This window comes from Aegilops tauschii, chromosome 4, assembly GCF_002575655.3.
Source record: "Aegilops tauschii subsp. strangulata cultivar AL8/78 chromosome 4, Aet v6.0, whole genome shotgun sequence".
NCBI classification, from domain to species: domain Eukaryota; kingdom Viridiplantae; phylum Streptophyta; class Magnoliopsida; order Poales; family Poaceae; genus Aegilops; species Aegilops tauschii.
The window spans coordinates 371,661,438-371,682,121 of NC_053038.3; the positions used below are offsets into that span (position 1 = coordinate 371,661,438).

Consider the following 20,684-nt stretch of genomic DNA (forward strand, 5'->3'; position numbering starts at 1 on the left):
TAAAGGAGTAGAATACCAGAGTTTCAGAGATAAATATAGACAGTAGCAGATTATATTATATGCTTATGAACAACTAACACTTGTAGGAATAACTAATACTAATTTAGTACTATGGAAAACACCACGGCTCAAAAAAAGACAATTACCTAACTCGCAAACAAATAAAACATTCTACTATATATGAAGATCGATCCGACCATAAGGTCTCTGATTATGTTGGATATCCCTGTACTACCTCGATGATATATACTCCCTGTTTATAAGTATTAAAAAAATACAGTAGTCAAATGTTTTATACTCCCATTCTGTCCATCCCCTAAAACTGAATCACAGGGATGTCATTGTTCTGCTCCAACAGAACAATTATTCCAATAGAACATTATTCCAACAGAAAAACTAATCTAACAGAACTTGTAATCAGGATGTCACATTACATATGAATCAATTTACCATCATTTGTTCAGATGATGCAAAATAGTATTTGTGAGTATAGGCCATGTTACAAGCAGAAGAAAGTAAACATGAAGAGCCTCACCAGCACGATTGCGTGCAAGTGCCGGCGGCAGAGACGATTGCAGGGGGAAGCTGGAGCTAGCAATGCCACACTGATGCCTCGTGGGCGACTTGTTGGACATGGAGCAGCAGAAGGCCGGCGTTGACTTTCTGTGCGGCAGCGGCGGCGGCTCACAGGATCCAAAACCGTCTTCCACGCCCATGGCTGTTGTCTCCGCGTCCGCCACGGCAGGCGTCTCCCCATGGCCGGCGCTGCTGCATCATTGGCCGGCTCTGCTTGCTGCTCGTGGACGCTGTGTCTGTGTGCTCCCCTGATGCCGCCGGAATGGAACCACCGCTGCGGCGACGCCAGGATTGCAGGAGCCACCTCCCGGACCGAACCACCGTCGCGTACCAATGGTTGGAGAAGCACGTCGCGGACGAGAGCGTATCAGATGAGGGCTTCCTTGGTTCAGGGAAGAGGGCAGCAGCAGGGATGAGGTCGAGGCGGAGCTCGAACTGGAAGGCAGTGGGCGTCGTAAATCCGAGCTCGGGGTGGGGAAGGTGGTGGCGGAGGGTGGGATGGGGCAGGGCCGGCGGCGTGCAAGCGCCAGAGCGTGGGCGGCACTTGGGTGCCGACGACCTCCAGCCGTCCAGCGGCGGCGAGCGGCGGACCACGACGCCTAGGCAGCAGCGCAGGAGGGCGGCGGCAGCGGCGGCGGCGGCGTAGTTGGGAGACGCACGTGGTGGGCGGCGCGGTGGGGAGAGGAGGGGGAGAGACTGAGAGGGACATCGGCCAACGCCATCGCGGGGGAGAGGAGGGGGATAGAGTGAGTGGCTGGGAGGGGGAGAGAGTAGGTGGGGAGAGGGTTTTTTTTCTGAGCATCGGGTGGGGAGAGGTGGCATGTTTAACTCAGGCCGGACCGTGCCGTTGCGGGCGGCCCATTTGGCCAGGTCTGGCTGTGAGGAGGAGAGAGTCGGGGAGGTCCGCATAAGGATTTCTAAAAAAAGGTCCGGATAAGGTTGTAGGGTGAAAAAAATGCAATTGAAAATATCTGTGTTAGTCTCACTTTTGTTTTTATTGTATATTATAGATGTTTATATAATGCAGTATAAAATATCATTATATTTTATATGTTTCACCTTTGTCCATCAGAGATAAACAGTGATGGACTCGAATGATGTTTCAAATATATCAACTGACATATGCACTGATGTAATGATGACGGCTCGGACCGAAACACCACGAGAAGAGGTGCTGTACATGTTAACGCAAAAGGTGCATTATTTTATATTATTGTTTTTCAGAATATAGGAGAGATAGATATGGATTTTGAAGATGTACAAAAAGAACCCATTGACAATGGTTCCGAAGCGACGTCGCTGAAAGGGACCACCGTTTTTTTTAACAATATAATGATATGAAAGCGGTGATATCTCATAAAAAACAAAAAAGATGTCAAATTAAAGTTCAAGTATTATGCAATTATGACCGTGTTATATTGTCTTTACCTGTGAAATTTAGCATGCATTATCTTTATATAACTTCATCAAACCATTTTATATAACTTCACTAAACTATTTCAGAAGCCCGTGGCAACGCACAGGCATTCTACTAGTAGATATAGTACCGTACTGAGAATGACAGGTTCAGTGTTTCTTCAACTTAATGTGCAAGTTTAAATTACTTGTGTTATGCGGAAAGAAAGGACGTCGATATTCAATACACGTATGGCACAATGGACACTCAACTACATGACTCGTCCGGTCATATCTAGGAGCCAGCCCACACGATTTTGTGTGGACGAACATTAAATCTGTCCACACGTTCGGGCGCAGCTACGACGGCCCACACGATCCTGTGTGGCAGCTGCTCACCCCCACCCTGTGAGTACGAACACGTATGTAATTAACTTTAATTGCCATGTGTAATTAACTGTAGTTGGCATGTCTAATACTGTAGTTGCCATGTGTGATTAGTTTTAGTTGCCATGTATCACTAAATATAGTCGCCATGTGTAACTAATTAGAGTTGCCACGTGTGGTGGTCAAACCACAGTTGACATGTATCGTCAACCATAATTGTCGTGTGTAATCAACTAGTTGCCACATATGCACAACTGAAGTTGCCATCTATCATCGTGCGAGCGTCGTGTGGATGAAGAGCAGTTTCACCCATACGTTCGGGCGATGAGCGCCCACACGTGTGGCACTAAATGATAGTAACACCCACACGATGTTGGGTGCTTACGTGGCTCTCAACCCAGATGGCAACTGCTGCAATATTCGTGCAAATGAATAAAACGACATCAATTACGTTTAGTCCATGTTGATAAATGCTACACATGTGGACGTTATCATTTAGGAAAAGAAAATCAATCAAACATCAACTCCATAGGCCAGCTACGTCGTTGTAGATAAACTATTTTGGATAATAGTCAAAATCAGGGGGACGGAGGCTTGCTATAAAGAAGAAAGAGGGAGGATGAAAATTCTTTTATGCAACACAGTATAGACACATGCACATATAAACTTATTTTTATGAACACGTGTATGCACATCATACCTTTTTGAGCAGCTTCGAAAGACGGGCCTGTCAAACCTTGAGATTGACCAAGATATCACAAGTGCCTCCATGTCGGCTGCTTACCATTGAAAGAATAATAAAACCGTAAAAGTCTAAATAAATACAAGAACTCGTAAAAAAAGATTACAATGATAAATTTAGGACTCGAACCCGACGAACGAGTTCCTAAAAAAAGACATTTAAACTATGCTTAGATAGCCAGAGAGTTCCTAAAAAAAAAGATAGCCAGAGAGAATGGATTAAACTGGTGGAACAAAACGTGTGCGACAAAATGTAGCACGTACCCCAGTTAGCGCGCAGCACATGCAGACGTGTCAGTTCCAGTAAGTTCCAGTCCAACAATGCCTACGTAGTTACTCGTAATAAGATTATCTATCTATCGACCGTTACCCGTAATAAACACAGTTGCTGTCAACCGACGCAACTGAAGTTTCAGAGGAGAAAATCGATCTGTCCGGGTCCAACCGACCAAAATTAATTTAGGATTAACCTCACCCAACGCGGTTTCGCATTCGGACGCCAGCTGCTTCAGGAACGACTGCGACATGATAGAATTTTCAACCGATCGAATGTTTGTCAAAATAAAAATTGTGAAAAATCCTAGCCTGATCCACTTATCGGGAACGAGACAAGCCGTCCGTTAATCAGGTGCTCGCCACATGAACAAACCGCGAGCGCGCGTGGCGCAAAGCTGCCTGTGGGCTGCGGCTACACGTTCGTAGTTTTACCGACGGTGTCAAGCACAAACGGCCGACGTGAGAGAGAGTTAACGTTTGAGCTTGCATGCAAGACGTGCCGCTGCCACGCGTTGGGTTGCATTTGTGAGTCATCCCATCTTTTTTAAAGTACCATCATAGATGCATGTACATCCCTAAATACTGAGCCGCAGCCCTGAAAAGAAAGGGCTAGTGCCGAGTTTATGACTTAAAACCTGATGCTGGTTTCGCCGCAAGGAACCTAACCATATGAGTTACAAAAATGCTACACTTACGGGCAGCTCACACGCAAAGTAACTTACGAACTACCTCCTAACCAATCCCTTCGCCCTCATGATTTTATAGTGTGGGCCCTTGTCGGGGCGAACGACACCCATGGGATCATGGGGAATCCCTACTACGGTAGGCAGGGCGCGGGGTTGTGGAGCGGGTTTGGGAGATCAACACGGGGGAATTTTATCCAGGTTCGGGCCGCAAGCGATGCGTAATACCCTACTCTTGCTGGTTTGTGTTTATCTGATATTCTTGGACTAGTTACAAAGCGTGCAGGGTCCAAAAAGTCTGAATCCTTCCTCAGTACGCCTCGGGCCTCCTTTTATATATAGTTCAAAGCGGTCGCCACAGTGGCACACAGGAGGTGGAAAGTATGTACTGTACACAAGTCTATCCCTGGCACCGTAGGATAAAACGCATTTAATGCGCTGCCGACGTGCCCTCTCACTTTATCGAGGACGATAAGGAAGCTCGTCCCGTCCGTCGCCGTTTCGCCTCGCTCCGACGCGCATCCAGGCTGACGAGGCGTGCAGCGCCACGCTGGCTGGCTAGCTACTGAGCTGGTGCGGTGGCAGAGTCTTCACAAAGATCTGCATGCCACCACGCAGGTGCTTGCTGAGTTGGTCTGGAAGCCGCACGTCGCCACACAGGTGCCTGCCTAGTTGGTGGGCTGACTGCTGTGGTGGAACGGCGGTGGAGTTTTGGCAGGTGTGGGCCTGGCTGTGGCCCCGTGGATGTCCCCGGCAAGGGTCTTGTCGGGGTCTCGCAGGTGTCCCCGGCAAGGGTCTTGTCGGGGGTCTTGTGAGAGTCCCCGGCAAGGATCTTGCCGCATCTTCTGGTTCTCATCCAGCCTTGTATGTTCTTGGTCTTTACAAAGATCTGCATGCCACCATGCAGGCGCCTCCCGAGCCTTGGTTCCAATGTCGTTGATGGTGTTGGAACTCTTAGGCTCAAGGGTGGCGGCCTCGCTGGTGTTGGGCAAGTTGCCCCGGCAAGGCTCTTGCCGGGGCTACGTAAGCTGCCCCGGCAAGGCTCTTGCCGGGGAAAGCCCACCTTGTCCCTTTGCTCCTCGTGCCTCTGGCTTGGCGCTGCTCTGGTTGTCTTGTGTCTTTGCTTCCTCTGCCTTGCCAAGCGTGGCCGCGGGCGTGGCTACAACTGCCCGCGCACAAGTAAAGGGGTATAGAAGGCCCCTACTTTTGTACACCGACAGGGGCCCCCGGGCCTGGGCCACACATAAGCGCAGAGCGTTGTTGGGCCAGGCCCAGAACGGTGTGCGGGCATGTGTGGCAGAGTCTTTACTGCGGTAATTCCTTCGCCAGTTGCGCTTCCCCACGACCTGCGTTGAATGCGTGACGTGGGGGTCGTGCGTGGAGCGGTTGTTGCACGCTTGCATCACATCATGGTAAATGGTAAAGAGACGGCCCGCGTCTTTCCCATAAAAAGGAGAACTGCAGGGGCGCTGCTCATTTACCCTCGGTGCCTTTTTCAATCTCGGAATCGCCGTTCCCCTCTTCTTCTTCAAGCCCTTGCCTCTGCTCGCCGCCACCGCGCCCCCATTGCCCTTGACTTTCATTCCCTCTGAGCCGCTATGGCGCCCAAGACAAGCAGGGGCAAGGGAGCGGCCAAGGACGCCGGGGAGAAGGAGGCGCCAGGGAGCGAGTTGGCGGCGCTTCGGACGCAGCACGCCTACTTCCCCTCGACGGTCTATGCGGTCCACCTCAGGGACTACTTCAGGCCCCTGTGGGGGAGGGAGACGACGGGGCACCCTGCCACGCGCATCGTGCCTGCCGAGTTCGCCAAGCCCGGCCCAAATCGGTACCCCTTCTTCGTCGACTACTTCTCTTGCGGGCCATGTCCCCCTTTCTCTGATTTCTTCAACGACGTCATGCACACCTACGGCTTCCATCTTCTGGACCTCATGCCTTCTTCGCCCATCTCTGCGAGGGCTTCGCCGGAGTGCTCCCCAGCACGATGCTCTTCCGCCACTACTTCTATCCTCGCATCCAGCCAGGGGGCGTCATCTTCGGCTGCATCACCTGGATCCCGAGGTCTCAGGAGAAGGGCACGTACCCAGAGGGCGCCCAGAAGGAGAGGTGGAAGGAGTGGCGAAGCCGGTGGTGCTGGATCAAGGAGAAGGATCCACGGGAGTTCTGCCGGGTCCGCCGGTCCGCCGCAAGGACTGGAGCGACCTTGATGCCAACGACAAGAAGCTCTCGGTCGCCACCACCAGGATCCAACGCCTCACCACGGCCGGGCTCACTCTCGAAATGATTGGGGCCGATTTCATCCGCCGCCGGATTGCCCCACTGCACAATAAGGGGAGACCGGCCTGGGACTACAGGAATGCGGCCAACATCATGAGGCTCCGCCCTAGCTTGAAGCACAACTTCACGGTGATGGGGCATGCTCGTTTTTGCCAAAGGCTCTTCCAGCTCAAGGTGGGCGACGACGGCAGGGCCGTCAAGGCGTCTCTATTTGGGTTGCCGGCGGGAGTGGTCCCGTTGAGCAACAATTCTCGCCAGACCGAGATTATCGCCATGATGCCAGACTTCAATGCGCACGGCCATGACCCAAGCTGGGCCGAGCCGGAAGCGGAGCGGGTGCAGGAGTTCTTCGACAATCTGTCGGAGAGGTACATCCGCGGCGAGTCGCTGCTCATCCGCGACACCACCAGGGGGAGCTGGACTACATCGCCACCAGGGCGGTGGAGGCGGCACTCGCCAAGGAGGCTGGCAGCACCGGCACCGCGGAGGACGAGGCTGACACGGCCGCGGAGGAGAAAGAGCTCGCCAGATGGGCGGAGTCTGCTGGGGAGGCCAGTAGCGTCGGCGTCGGGGCCCCCCTCGTCGAATACGTGGTCGAGGAGACGGCCGAAGAGGAGGCCGAGACGGACGATCCCCCGGCCACGGGGAAGAAACGCGTCCTGCGGCGGGCTAGCTCCGGCGAGCCGGTCTGGCCCAGCAGGACCGCGCAGCGGCAACAGGCTCAAGAGCAGCCCGTGCGCCAGACGAGGGCGATGAAGGTTGCGGCAACGATGAAGACGGCGAAGCCCGCGACAACAAAGAAGACGGCGGCTGCCTCTTCTTCGTCCAAGCGGCGCAGGTCCCCATCCCCTTCTCCTCCTCCTTCGGACAGCACCCTGGAGGCCGAGTTCGACCTCGGGTCCTTTAGCCTGAAGAGGAAGAGGAAGCTAGTGGAGGAGGAGGAGGTGGAGGACGAGTAAGTACTTCGCCCCCCATCATCTCCTGACCCCATGCCTATGTTATCCTCCTTTGACTTGATGTTATCTTCACAGGGAGATGGAAACGTTGGCCCAGAGGGTGGCGAAGAGGGTCAGGGCCTCGACGAGCAACAAGCCCCCGGCTGGTGCTCCGCACACGCCGGTGGTGGTGGAGATCAGCCCGGACAACAGCCCCCGACGCAGCCCCCGCTTCAGCCCCCAGCGTGAGTTCATCACTCACTCTTCGTTGACGGGCATCGGGACACGAATCCTTGGTGCTGACCTTACCGGGTTTGCAGGAGGAGAACGGCGGCAGGAGGAGCCACTGAGGGCCACTGATGCGGAGCATCCTATGAACATCACCATGTCAAGAGTCCGTTCGGCGAGTGACACGTGCGACATCTAGTTCACATACACAAAGGTGAATCATCTCCTTTACACGTGCTCACTTGACCCCTTCGAGGATGGTATATTACTTGACATTTCTCCCATGTGCATGCATAGGTATTGTCGGAATGCTACGGAAGACATGGAGGAGTGCAAGCGCCAAGGAACACCTACACCATCCGCGAGGGAAGCGTGGAAGCGAAGACGGAAGAAGATGGAGCTGCGGAGTCTACAGCGGCCGGACGTCCGACGTGCCACCAGATGTCCGACACTCTACAGCGCCCGGACGACCGGCCTCCATCGGACGACCGGCGCCTGAAGCCCAGCCAACGCCAGCTACAGCACCTCCCAGCGAGCGGACGTCCGGGCCCCACCAGATGGCCGGTAATATTAACGGAAGTCCGAGCATCTATGGACGTCCGGTGTCCCGATCACAGAACACTTTTAGCGGACGACCGACGCCCTCCGGACGACCGGACCCCCGCGAGCGACTGGACGTCCGACGCCGACCGGACGTCCGACCCTGCCTGTGCGCAGCCGGGCCTTTGGCCTTGTATCCCTCTCCCACTTACCCCTTCGTGTCTTAGACTATAAATAGACCACCTCCTCATCCTTTCTAGGGTTAGCAAAGTGATAGCTCATTTGATTGAGAGCTTTGCTCCTTGTACCACTCTACTCTTGAGAGAGAGAGAGACTACTACTCCTTTGAAGGCCAAGACCTCCATCTAGGAGAAGATCCTGCGGGATATATCATCAAGACCCCCTCACGGGCGGACCCCTTCAAGACCTCCTCATGGAGATGAACTTTACCTTATATCTTTCCCTTTGTTGTTCATGTACCTTGTGGATCTTGTGTGTTTGATTGTCTAGCGGATGTGTGATTGGACTTGTTCTTGAGTGTTTCCCCTTGTGATTTCTCTCCGTTCTTCCCCGTGTTCTTCGAGGGATCCCACTCCAATCGTGAAAGATCGGCCTACATCGGGTTAGCCCCGTATCATATGGTATCATGAGCCACGTTGATCACGTATTTGGAGTCCCTCCCGCCGTTTTCTAGCCTTGTTTTGTGTGATTTCGTCCTAAATTTCGAAAATCCCCACCAAAAATAGCCCCAATTTTTTTTGTGATTTGTTGGTTTGAAGAAGTTTTGTTGATTTTGATCCATGGATTTGCTTGGTTTCGAGTGGATCTAGCATTTCCCCAAGTTTCCCCATCTTTCATCCACGAAATCTCGTCAATTTTGACCCCAAAATCTCCATTTTCCGCCCAAAATCGCGTCCCAAAACTCGCATCTCGCGTTGACCCCGACCCACCGGACGATCGACGTTTTTACGGACGTCCGGAGCCTCCCGAACGACCGAACGTCCGCAACTTTCCGGGCGACCGGAGCCTTCCAACAAAATGAAAATAGCGGATTTCCGAGCCCGACCGGACGTCCGACGACCGGACATCCGTCCATTTACGGACGTCCGTAACCTCTAGTTTCAGACTTCGGCTGATTTTTGTTTTGTCCATAACTAATTCATCCGAACTCTGATTTTGACGTTCTTTAGCTCGTTTTGAAGCTATTGACATCCTCCTTTTCAAAAAAATACCACCAACATCATTTGACTCCATAAAATTTTTGGAACTTTGGCATCTTTGCCTAGGGCCTTAACCACATCATCCGCTACACCACCACCGACTTCCGCAACTATACCTGGCCATACCTCGAGCCGGGCCGGGCCTAGCCAAGCCCGACGAAAAAACCCAGGCCCGAGCCCGGCCCGGCCCAGCCGTCGGGTCTGTTTTCTGGGCCCGAGCCCGGCCCGAACACGTAAAAGCTCGTCGGGCTTTGGGCCGGCCCGGCCCGTCCTTCAGGAAAACGCGAAAACGATGGGCCCGGGCCCGGCCCGGCCCGGTCTCCGGGCTCAAAATCTAGGCCCGAGCCCGGCCCGGGAGCGGCGTCGGGCCGGGCCGGGTCGGGCTTTTTCGGGCCGGGCCGTTCGAGCCGGGCTACCCATGGCCAGGACTATCCGCAACCTAACACTTTTTGTTCCCCATAGCATTAGTGGTTGCTTGAGTAGTGATTTGAGTCTCCTAAGGTGTTTCGGCTACTTAGGGACGGTTGCTTCTTCATCAACCACCATCGCCACTTTCGCATAGGCTTACCCACCATACACTTCCACCCCAACTTAACCCAATTTTGTTTGAGTTGTGAGTTGTATCTCCTAAGGTGTTTCGGCTACTTAGGGACGGTGATCTCCAACTCCGACTCGCATCTCCCAATAACCCTCCACTTCTGCATTGCCTACTCGCATAACCCATCATTCCACTTCCGCATTGCCTAGTTGCAACACCACCACCGCATTCCGCTACCACCATTTGACATTTGTCATTTGAGATTTTGAGTTCGCGGTTTTTCCGTTTCCTAAGGTGTTTCGGCTACTTAGGGACGAGTCTCCATCATCTTGGTATCTACATCAAGAACACCGCCACTCATCATCGCAAAGGACGGTAACCTCGACGACACCATTGTACATTCCCCTTGCAATTGCATTGATAACCCCTAGCCCATTTTGCGTTACTTGCCTATCGAGACTAGCCATTTGAGTATTGCCGGCAACGTTACTTGTTCACATTAATGAACATCGATACACCTTCCATTGCATACTTACCATATCATCTTGGTATCATATCATCTCTTGTGTCACAAAGATTGTTCCCGGATATACACAATTGCTATCTTGGTTTGTGCATTTCGCATTGTGGCCACATCCAACAAAAAAAAGAATAAGCTTTTAAGCAATGAATAAGAGTGAGCAAAGAGCTTGTAAGCAAGAGCAATAGCATCGCATCATAGTGCATTACAATATATCATATGGTATCATACTTGATCATCTTGGATCATCGTGTGAGAAACACCGGGAACCATACATATATAGCATACTTGGGATAGAAAGTTGATACATTTTGCATCTTATAGGTTGTGCACAAGTGTCGTATCCGCCTATTGAGCAAACGTGCTAGCGTCTCTCTTGAGTTGTGCAACACGAGCGTTTTCCGTGGATTCCACATTTTGTGCTCATTCCTTGGTTGCACGACCCCATTTATCTATCCGTGTGTGCGTTTCCGTGTGCCATTCATTGCTATTGGTCTACTTGTTTCACTTGCGAATTTGTGAATCTCATTCAACTTTATTGACTCTTGCTAACATTTTGCATCAAATTTTTGTGCCACTATCCTCACCGAGCTCCACCATAAGCTTTACTTGATAGGTGTGAGTGAACAAGTCCGGTACCAATTCCACTATTTTTTCATCTCACATTGAGTGAAACTGGATACATCCTCAACTTTGGGAAAAGGTAACTTGGTATTGTTTATCCCATTTCCTACTCACCTCTACTCGAGTCTTGTGATGGATAGGCAAGGCATTTCAACCTCGGTCTACAACAACAACAAAGAGTTCGATGCCACGAACAACTCCAACGACGCCAAGATGAAAGCTCAAAGGGAGGAGATCAAAGTCCTCATCAAGTCCTACAAGCGATCTTCCTCATCTTCGAGAAGACGCTCAAGAGCACGTGCTTCCGAGCTACCATCTCCGGCAAGGTCACATCGGCATCGGCACCACCACCGACAAAAACGTGAAGCTCAAGAGCTCAACACCAACAACTGCTCAACGACTTCACCATCTCCCTTGGCATCTTCGCCAAGCGTCTCCAAGGCATCTTCGCCTACGGACATACGACATCTTTTCCCACAAGCACCTCAAGAGAAGCTCCCCAAGCTCAAGTCCGCGACTTCCACGAGCTACTATGACCTCGACACCGACCACACAATTCCTTTCTATGGGACTCAAGAACCCGAGGAGTATCTCGAGTGGGAGCGCCTAATGGACGACTACCTCAAGCTACATCAAGTTCCTCCCGAAGATCAAGTAAAGTGCGCCACAAGAAACTTCCACGACTACGCCTTGACATGGTGGCTTCACACACCTTCGGCGAGCCACAACATGAGTTGGCCCAAGACGAAGAGAGTTTTGCGGCGAGAGTTCATGCCTCCAACCTACACGGAACATCTTCTACGCCAATTGGAGAACACCATCCAAGGATCCAAGTCCATCGACAAGTACTTCAAGGAGATGAAGATTGCCTTGCGAAGAGCCGGCGTGGACGACCCCATTTTGATGAAGTTCTACTTCATGATGGGATTGAACAATGACATCTCCAATACTATCTTCCTCGAGAACTACAAGCCCTCGACGGCAACTACATTGGTGCTCTCAAGGCGGAACAAGAACTCATGAAGGCCAAGGCTTCTCCACCCCAAGCTCACTTCGCGACGACCAAGATCCATGAGAACGAGCATGAGGATAGTACCACCAAGATGTCCAAGCCCGACGAGCTCCAAGACGACGCTCCCAAGTTCGACTTCACCGCCATCCCTCTTTGTGGCATTGATGATGCCGAGTCTACCTCGACTCTTTTTCAAGACGGTGCGGTGACGACTACAACTATGGAGCCAATCAAGGAACATGCTTTGGAGGCAAGCGACAAGGTGGCGAGCAAGGATGATGCTTCCATCTTAGGAGGCGAGAGTGATGATGTGCCATCTTCGGCCTTCATCCACGACGACGATGATGAGATGATCGAGCATGGGATTTTCCCTTCGGTCATGGAGAAGAGTGATGATGTGCCTTCTTCGGCCTTCATCCATGGCGACGGTGATGAGATGGTTGAGTATTTCACCTCGACCACGGCGACCTATGATGATTTGAGTGACTTTTGCCACCTTATTGAGAGTGAGAGTGACTTCACCACTAGCCCCATATATGACGAGTTGCCCCAATTCCCATGTGAGGAGAGCCACAACCCCCACCACTTGAGTGAGATGAGTGACTCCACCATATGTGACATTGAGTGCACCTACCTTGAGGGAGTGAGTGAACCACCACATAGAGAGAGTGTGATAGTTGATAGGTCTCGTGAGGCCATTTGCATTTCTAACAACTTGACCTCTACCTCTATTGTGTCTTCTCATTTGGTGCTAGGTCCCATATATGATGACGCGTTGATACTCAACGACTTCTTCCTCCCTTTGGACAAGACGATGGCCATGGTGGAATATGATGCACCCCCCACATGGTTCCATCAAGATGAAGATGACCACCATTTGGTCTTTCCCACCTCACCTACACCACTTGAGTGGAATGAACAAGGTAACATAGGTGAAGGTGACGCTCTAGTCCCACTAGTGGACATTCTTGACATTGATTGCTTGCATGATGTTGATCCTCCTATTGACATGCTTCATGCTAGTATGATTTCCCCATGCGATGATTTGCCCATTTATGATGAGTATGATGATTGCCATGTGGAGTCTCTTAGTTGTGATGCCATGTTACATAGGATTTCTTGTGACAATTCCTTAGGTCACATCATGTTTGACAACCCGCTTGACTTGTCATATGCTATGCACGAGATCAATCATATGTCATATTTTCAATCTCATCGTAGTGACTATGCATATGCCATTAAAATTAACCCAATTTGCACTTATGGCATAGATGACAAGCCCATGGTTATTGGCATTTGTTTTTCTTGTGATGATATTGATATGCTCCCTTTGCATCATTTATCTCATATGCCATGCCATGACCACCTAGCTTTGGATATGCATTGTTTTGGATGTTGTCCATTTTCTCCATGTGATGTTTACAATATTGCACATGAGGAGACCCCCATAGTTTCCTCATACATTTTAGGTGATCCATCCCATTCATTGCATGATCCTAATACTTGTGTGCACAATATGCTCCCCATGAATAAACATGCTATTGATGTGCCATATACTTGCATTCTCAATTTGTGTACCCATCGTGTCATACACAATAATTATTCTTTCATGATGGATGACATGTTCTTATACCATGCATCAAATTTCTTTGAGCGATGCTTACCTTGTGCTAACTCACACATGCACCTACACATCATGATGGATGATGTGTACATTTACCACGCGCACAATTTCTTTGGTTTGTGTCTCTTTTGTGTAGGTACCCATGAATACTTGTCAACCTCGCAATCCCACGAGTTGACAAAATGAGCTCTAGAGAGCAACGATGACTTGGGATCCCATGGATTGTCTTTCCCACCGCTCTCTTTGCGCCAAGACTTCGCACATTTCTTCTACATGGCCCTCACATGGTTATGGGTTATTGTCCATTATATATCATTTGCCCATATTGCCATGTTCACTTTGCATGATATGCTCATTCCTATGCCTTTGCCATGCATTTGTGACCCATGCTTTGCATTACACATGATGATTGATTCTACTAGTTGTATGTGTATTTGCAAGCTTGGTGGAGATATCACTTGTTATTGCCATGTTTGCTTTGGGCCCCATGCCTATGATGATACTATGATCTTGCTTTGTGTTCGTGCTTGCGATATGTCATGTGCATTGTCTATGCCTATTATTTGTTCACATGACATGATTGCCATGATTTCACCTAGTGTGTTGCATCTTCGCTCCACTAGTTTGCACAACTTGATTCCTATGATTGCTTGCCTTGTTGCATCACCGATGGTTCATACTTGCTCATTTCATGCGGTTGATGACAACCATCTACATGCTTATCACATCATAGTTATTGCTTCTTGTCATATATCTCCATGTATTGCCTCTCTCATGATAGATGATTTGTCATGTATTGAGTGCAGCTATGCCTTTAGTCTTGATAATGAGTTTGCCCCCATAGCATTCTCACATACGATTGGAGATTTTGACATATTCCTTGTGAAGCATGCTTGTCTTACCTCTCTGCACCATATACCTAGTGACATGAATATTGCCATTGTTGCATCATATTATTCATGCACTTGTGCTTCTAATGATTATGTGCAAGAAAAGAGAACCATCACGATGGATGATGTGTTTATCTACCATGCGCATACTTTCGTTGTTTTGTTTTGTGCATGTGTAGGATACTTGGACATTGTGTCGACTTCCACGTCACGTGAGTTGACCATTCGAGCTCTTGAGAACAAACCACCTTCTACCACAACGATTCTACATCGCACTTGCTTGTACTTCGGCATTGTGAAGAATGCACAAGGACACATCTTTAAGGTGACATCTTTCTTGAGCATGGATATTGCGGATCATCCTACTTGTGTTGCTTGCACCATGAGACTTATTGTTCATCTTGGAACACTTGATTGCACACATGTTAGAGATCTTGCTTCGACTTGTCATTTTCACCATTCCATGCATCCTGATATATATGCCTTGTGTGTTGCATCCAATTCTTGGATTAGATGGTCCTATCACATGTTTGGTTGCAACAATACCATTTATTCACATATGCCATGTCCCATTGCTTGTCACATGATTGACTTGATTGCCTCACACATGATGAACAATTTCTCTTTCTATTGTGTTGAGTGCCACACTATATTCACTACACCGTATGCACATTATACTTGGTTTGTCTTGCACTTGTCCCATGTGTTTAGACACTTCATTTTATTTGGTGTTGTGAATGATTCTTATGCCTACCATAGACCTTTCTTTGAGCAATTTGTGAATGTTTGCTATGATCTTGAGGTAGATGCTTGTTCACTTGTTCAACATATTTGCATCACTACCTCACATTTACTGCTTGTCCCCATGATATCCTTGATTATGCTCAATTTATGTGCTTACATGCGATGTCACAATCCTTTGTCATACCATATGCTATGATTGATGATGACACTTGTTGGGTGAATCACCTCTTGAATGCTTGGTTTTGCACTAACGCTAACCACATTTGTTTTTCCAAGTGTTTGTTGCCTTTGCTCCTTTTGAAGGAATCACTAGACGGTGCGACATTGGAGAGTGCCCATTGCGAGCTTGAAGATGGTGAGTACTTGGTGAACGTCCACTTCTACATGGCGAAGCCATCTCTTTCCCATGGTGATTTGGTTTTCGATCCGAGGTCGGATCATTTCCAAGGGGGAGGAGATGATGCGGAGCATCCTATGAACATTACCATGTCAAGAGTCCGTTCGGCGAGTGACACGTGCGACATCTACTTCACATACAAAAAGGTGAATCATCTCCTTTACACGTGCTCACTTGACCCCTTCGAGGATGGTATACTACTTGACACTTCTCCCGTGTGCATGCATAGGTATTGTCGGAACGCTACGGACGACGTGGAGGAGTGCAAGCGCCAAGGAACACCTACACCATCCGCGGGGGAAGCGTGGAAGCGAAGACGGAAGAAGACGAAGCTGCGGAGTCTACAGCGGCCGGACGTCCGACGTGCCACCAGACGTCCAACACTCTATAGGGCCCGGACGACTGGCCTCCACCGGACGACCAGTGCCTGAAGCCCAGCCAACGCCAGCTACAGCACCTCCCAGCGAGCGGACGTCCGGGCCCCACCGGACGACCGGTAATATTAACAGAAGTCCGAGCATCTACAGACGTCCGGTGTCCCGATCACAGAACACTTTTAGCGGACGACCGGACCCCCGCGAGCGACCGGATGTCTGACACCGACCGGACGTCCGACCCTGCCTGTGTGCAGCCGGGCCTTTGGCCTTGTATCCCTCTCCCACTTACCCCTTCGCGGCTTAGACTATAAATAGACCACCTCCTCATCCTTTCTAGGGTTAGCAAAGTGATAGCTCATTTGATTGAGAGCTTTGCTCCTTGTACCAATCTACTCTTGAGAGAGAGAGAGAGAGACTACTACTCCTTTGGAGGCCAAGACCTCCATCTAGGAGAAGATCCTGCGGGATATATCATCAAGACCCCCTCACGGGCGGACCCCTTCAAGACCTCCTCATGGAGATGAACTTTACCTTGTATCTTTCCCTTTGTTGTTCATGTACCTTGTGGATCTTGTGTGTTTGATTGTCTAGTGGATGTGTGATTGGACTTGTTCTTGAGTGTTTCCCCTTGTGATTTCTCTCCATTCTTCCCCGTGTTCTTCGTGTTCTTCGAGGGATCCCACTCCAATCGTGAAAGATCGGCCTACACCGGGTTAGCCCCGTATCAGCCACCCCCAACACGCCGCCCCCATCGACCACGCCGCCCAGAGGGGCATCCCCGGCAAGGGCACCAAGCACTGAGCCCATGCGCACGGAGGAGGAGGAGGCGAACTTGGGTGCCGGTGGCTCCGTCCCGGCGACAAACATTGGCGGGGAGGGAACCACTTCTTCCCAGCTCGGCACGGGTAAGTGGCCTGCCCCTCGTCCCTGTTTTTTCTTCTTCTTTTTTTGAACCTTGATTTTGGCTTCATCTCATTCTCCTTATCAGCATCCAGACCCTCCCTCGGCGGACTAGGAGGGTATTGATACCGTCTTCGAGGAGGTCGCCAAGGACGCCGAGGCCGAGGCCGACAAGATTGCTGCCGAGGAGGCCGCCAAGACCGCCGATGAGGAGGGCGCCAAGGGGCCTGTCGGGGATGCTGGCAAGGCCGCTGCCGAGGAGGCCGGCAAGGGGCCTGCCAGGGAGGAGGTGGCTGACGACCAACCTCCCTCCCCTGCTGCCCTGCCCCGGGCAAGTACTTGAAGGTGGGCGATGACCTGTTCGTCCACCTTCCAGGGACGGCGAGCACCAGGGCGCCAGCCGAGGGGGAGGTGTTCGACGACGAGGCGCTCACCACCTCCGGGCTCCAGGTTGTTGATGAACCGAGCGCTGGCGGTGGCGGTTCCCAAGAGGAGTAGCTTCTCCAGGCCATGAGCGTGAACTTCCAGAAGCTCCAGGTGCTCCACCGTGCCCGCCTAGACAAGCCGAAATCTAGGATGGCGGCAGTGGACAAGGCGGAGGTGAATCTTGAGGAGCGCGTCACTCAGACGCAGGCCTGGTTCCGCGAGGCTCGGGAAGAACTGAAGGCTGCCTAGGGAGAGCTAGCTAAGCGCAAACGAGAGCTCATCCTGAAGCAGGCTGATGTCGAGAAGGCCCAGGAGGTGGCGAAGGAGCAGGCTGCCATGGACGAGGCTGCTCGGCAATAGCACCAGGCTCTGCTGGACTCCCAGGAGGAGGACCTTGCTGCCCGTGAGGAGGCGCTTGCCGCCACACTCCGCGGCAAGGATGAGGAGGTCGAGAAGCTCGTCGCGCAGCGGACCCAGGAGCTGGAGCAGAGGCACAAGGACGCGCTCGGTGCTCTAGCTCGGGTTCACGCCGGCGAAGTGGAGAAGCTGGAGCTGGAGTGGGACGGGATGAAGAAGGTGGTCCCGAAGCTGATGGAGGAGAGGGACACGGCCAACCGCGCCTCGGCGGATGCGCAGGCCGCAGTCTCTGACAAAGCCAAACTGCTTTCCGAGGCCAGCGACTCCATCAACGATCTGAAGGTGAAGCTGGAGGGCCTACAGGGGGAGCTTTCGGAGGCCAGGGCCCGTGAGGAGACCATGAACAAGGCCCTAGAGGACAAGAGGCAGCTGCGGAGCAACGACGCCGCCAATCACGGGGATTACGTGAAGAGCGTAAACCTCTGGATCAGCCGCCTCGTCGATGTTGCAGAGAGGCTCACCACGCAGCTGGCCACCATGGGCATGCTGAACTTCAAGTACTCCCCGAAGGTGAACATGAGCCCCAACGCCAGGCTGACCTTGTTCTCCGAGGGCGTCCTCGAAGCCCTGGAGCGGCTCCGCTCCAACTGAGCAGTTTATCTGGCCAATGAGTCCCGGAGGCTCTGTCGGGGTGCCCTGACCAAGGTGCTCACCAAGGTGGCGTTCTGGAACCCCAACGTCGACTTCGCCGACGCGCTGGAGAGCTTGCCGGAGGATGCAGACCTCAGGCGCTCAAGGAGCGTATCGAGCCCATCATCAGCTGCGTCAACAGAGTCCAGAGGGTGGAGGGCCAGCGCCGGGACTAGGCACCCCGTTTCTCATCGCCGCTGCGGGTTCATGACCAAGACAATTTTATTTTAAGTTAGAACCGCAACAATTATTAATGTAATATAACTCTGCTGTACTTTAAGATGAAACGTGCTATCTTCCTGTGTTGATCTTTCTTTGTATGTATACGCCCTACGCCCAGTGGGATAGGTTTGCCGGCGCGTAAACCCATGCTATGGCGCTTTGAGGACGGATCCTTAGCAGCCTGCCGGGGGGCGCTTGCTGCCGGGCAAACCACCTTGCTGCTCTTAGCGCGGCCGCTTGAACTATTGAGCGGACTCGAAACAGAACAAGGGCGTTGCTAATAGCGGGCAGGCCACCTTGCCGTTCTCAGCGCGGCCGCTTGAACTGTTGAGCGGACTCGAAACAGGACAAGGGTGTTGGGGAACGCAGTAATTTCAAAAAAATTCCTACGCACACGCAAGACCCATCTAGGTGATGCATAGCAACGAGAGGGGAGAGTGTTGTCCACATACCCTCATAGACCAAAAGCGGAAGCGTTATGACAACGCGGTTGATGTAGTCGTACGTCTTCACGATCCGACCGATCCTAGCACCGAAGGTACGACACCTCCGTGATCTGCACACGTTCAGCTCGGTGACGTCCCATGAACTTTAGATCCAGCTGAGGTCGAGGGAGAGTTTCGTCAGCACGACGGCGTGGTGACGGTGATGATGAAGTTACTAGCGCAGGGCTTCGCCTAAGCACTGCAATGATATGACTGAGGTGGAAATCTGTGGAGGGGGCACCGCACACGGCTAAGACAACTATCAACTTGTGTGTTCTAGGGTGCCCCTGCCCTCGTATATAAAGGAGCAAGGGGAGGGGGCCGGCGGCCTCATAGGGTGCGCCCCAAGGGGGGAATCCTACTCCTACTAGGAGTAGGTTCCCCGTTTCCTAGTCCAACTAGGAGGGGAAGGAAACAGGAGGAGGGGAGAAGGAAATAGGGGGCCGCCCCCCCAAGCCCTAAACCAATTCGGTTTGGGCCTAGGGAGGGCGCACCCCATAGCTCCCTTGCTGCCCTCTATTTCCACTAAGGCCCATGAAGGCCCATTGACCCCCCGGGGGGTTCCGGTAACTTCCTGGTACTCCGGTATTTATCCGGTGACCCCCGGAACCTTTCCGGTGTCCGAATATAACCTTCCAATATATCAATCTTTATGTCTCGACCATTTCAAGACTCCTCGTCATGTCTGCGATCTCATCCGGGACTCCGAACAACCTTCGGTACATCAAAACACATAAACTCATAATACAGATCGTCATCGAAAATTAAGCGTGCGGACCCTACGGGTTCGAGAACTATGTAGACATGACCAAGACTCATCTCCGGTCAATAACCAATAGCGAAACATGGATGCTCGTATTAGTTCCTACATATTCTATGAAGATCTTTATCGGTCAAACCGCATAACAACATACATTGTTCCCTTTGTCATCGGTATGTTACTTTCCCGAGATTCGATCGTCTGTATCTCAATACCTAGTTCAATCTCGTTACCGGCAAGTCTCTTTACTCGTTCCGTAATACATCATCTCGCAACTAACTCATTAGTCACAATGCTTGCAAGGCTTATAGTGATGTGCATTACCGAGAGCGCCCAGAGATACCTCTCCGACAATCGGAGTGACAAACCCTAATCTCGAAATACGCCAACCCAACAAGTACCTTCGGAGACACCTGTAGAGTACCTTTATAATCACCCAGTTATGTTGTGACGTTTGGTAGCACACAAAGTGTTGCTTGGGTAAATGGGAGTTGCATAATATCAGTCATAGGAACATGTATAAGTCATGAAAGAGGAGTTGCACACAAAGTTTCTTCATGACTTATACATGTTCCTATGACTGAGATTATGCAACTCCCGTTTACCAGAGGAACACTTTGTGTGCTACCAAACGTCACAACATAACTGGGTGATTATAAAGGTACTCTACAGGTGTCTCCGAAGGTACTTGTTGGGTTGGCGTATTTCAAGATTAGGATTTGTCACTCCGATTGTCGAAGAGGTATCTCTGGGCCCTCTCGGTAATGCACATCACTATAAGCCTTGCAAGCATTGTGACTAATGAGTTAGTTGTGAGATGATGTATTACGGAACGAGTAAAGAGACTTGCCGGTAACGAGATT

At 51.2% G+C, this 20,684-nt stretch overlaps 1 long non-coding RNA gene across 5 annotated transcripts in view; it reads right to left on the reverse strand.

Annotated features, from left to right (window-relative positions):
• The window catches only part of LOC141021327 (uncharacterized), a 48,031-nt gene extending 46,131 nt beyond the window's left edge, over window positions 1-1,900 (reverse strand). For 2 of the 5 annotated variants that reach the window (XR_012182228.1, XR_012182229.1), the window contains exon 1: window positions 536-1,349. This is a non-coding gene — a long non-coding RNA (uncharacterized lncRNA). Of the gene's footprint in view, window positions 1-535 lie in introns of all 5 variants that reach the window. The other 3 variants (XR_012182227.1, XR_012182225.1, XR_012182226.1) reach the window with 3 other exon arrangements.
• Between the last annotated feature and the right edge of the window lie 18,784 nt (window positions 1,901-20,684).